Source organism: Cupressus sempervirens, chromosome 3, assembly GCF_028749045.1.
Source record: "Cupressus sempervirens isolate cs-2001-9-10 chromosome 3, ASM2874904v1, whole genome shotgun sequence".
In the NCBI taxonomy this organism is placed as follows: domain Eukaryota; kingdom Viridiplantae; phylum Streptophyta; class Pinopsida; order Cupressales; family Cupressaceae; genus Cupressus; species Cupressus sempervirens.
In genome coordinates this window covers 31,899,836-31,902,036 of record NC_143120.1, presented here as the reverse complement: position 1 = coordinate 31,902,036, position 2,201 = coordinate 31,899,836, and the positions used below count along the sequence as shown (strand labels likewise).

The 2,201-nt window shown below is 36.2% G+C and overlaps 1 pseudogene; it reads right to left on the bottom strand.

The window, feature by feature from the left end:
• Positions 1-291: 291 nt before the first annotated feature.
• On the bottom strand, positions 292-1,909 carry LOC149564626 (inorganic pyrophosphatase 2-like; annotated as a pseudogene).
• Positions 1,910-2,201: the final 292 nt, after the last annotated feature.

Below are 2,201 nucleotides of genomic sequence, written 5' to 3'. Positions count from 1 at the left end.
AAATTAATCTACTTGTATATTTGTATATGCCAAATTGAACCTAATAATATTTTTCTTATAAAATACAGCCGCCTATGACTCGAAAAGTTGTCCACATGTTATGAGAAGAAGAGAATTCAGTAGAATAAAGTCATTCGTTGAAAGATCTTGAAATTCCACCAAATAAGCCAAGGATACAGTTGCCAATTAAGTTTTGAAATTGGTTGAACTATAGTGATATCAGCACATGCAGAACAATTTTCCTTCCATTCACCATGCTTCCCAAAAATGACAGAAACACAATCTGGTCGATCATTGCTTCAGCAGTTTCATTAGCGAATCCTCAAAATCCCTGGCATTACACCATCCCTCAACTTTATTCTTCACCAAATCGGGATTCTTTTCAATTAGCTTCCAGAGTGGATACCTATAAACAATCACAATTTTAAATGGGTATTGTCAGAACAATCAAAATTTCAATAAAAGTTCAAGCAATCTTTTAAAACGGGTATCTAAAAACAATAAGTGCATCATATGATCTTAAATGAAGTGAAATTTCTAATGAAAGTCTAAGAGCCATCGAACAAACAACTATTCTATCAAACAAATTGAGTACTTTTGAACATAAAGAAAACAATGCAGAGGTTAATTCTCTCACTCTTTTCTGGGAAAAACATCATCTATTTCTGTTAATTTCAAGGTGGGGCAGAAATCTTCACTACCATCTCCCAGGTAAATAAAGCGCTTGTTAGACCCATCTTCTATGGACTTTCGCATCTCATCTATCACTGCTCCCTGCAATTCCATAATAGAGCATTCAGCACAACCTAAGAAAAAGAACATTGAAAAAGAGTACGTAGAAGAGTAAAATTATGCTACAACAATGGCAAGAAGTATATATAAGAGAGAGATTATGTATGACCTTGCACATATTGGGAGGGCAGAGATTGCATCCATGAGGAGCAACTGTAAAAGGGTGGTATGGGCAAATCTTTAATCTCCCATCCTCGTCAACAAATGAAGGGTTTGTCTTAATCTTTGTAAAATACTGAAGCAAGTCATGGGCTTCAAGGATCATCTTTATGAAGAAGAGATTAGCATCACTTAAAATCCTAAGATCACACTTGAAGAAGAAATTGCAACCATTAAAACAAACTTTGCAAGGCTCAAAGAATAGGAGAAAGCTGAGATGCTAAAACAAATTATTCAAAACCCAATTGCAAATAACTCATGAGAACCAGAGGTCCTCCACCTAAAAGAAAGTCCTGAGCAACTCAAAAACAAACCCCTAAAAAAATAAGCTCAGCGAAAAGGGAAAAAGTTTCATACGGGTCCTCCATTAAACCATCCAATCTAAAAACTCAATGCAAAGAGAAAGAAAATTGGATGGCCCTGATGGTCTCTGGATATAGAGGAATGGTCTGCAAACTTGCTTCAATGTTACTTATGCTCTTCCCTTGTTCGTGTAGCTTGTCCATCATTTTATCCTTCACCCACAAAAACAATCCGAGGCATCAAACCTACAAACATTCAAAACAGAATTGCTTTAGCATTACAAGAATTGGAGCACATTGTTCTTATTTTGATCCTACCGCTTGTTTTTCCATGAAATCCAAAGTCCATCATCAAAAAGCAGAAATCAAAACCAAAATCAGAAATAGTGCATCAGAGATCATAAAATCTGATCCGAGACATTACTTCAAAACCCGCACACAATCAAAACCCCCAAAAAAAAAAATGAACCATCATATGCTGTACAAATCAAATGTCTGCAATTAGGGTTTCTTACCATGACAGTATTCCATGGAAGAGTGGGAAGCAAGGATTGAAAGAGTTCAGTGGCTCCAAGATGTTCCATAATCCATGGATCACTATCGCAATCGATAATGGTGAGAACAAAATCATAAACAACTACTGTGTCCATGTTTAGAACAACTTAGAGGAAATAAAGAAATACCTTAAAACAAAATATATACGAAAGAGGGGGGAGGGCAATGGGTTTAAATAGGATCCGAGCGGAAGAATATACCATTGAATAAAGTAGAACGCGATTTCCAGCAACACCTTTCTACAAGAATATGATGAAAAGGATGCAGAGCGAACTGATAAGCTAGGGTTCTACAACAATGCCGCAATCAACTGCAAGTTTCCCAATGTCATGAGATCTTCTCTAAATAACTCTGCCACTGTAAATAGTATGCCTTGCACATCATTTATATATT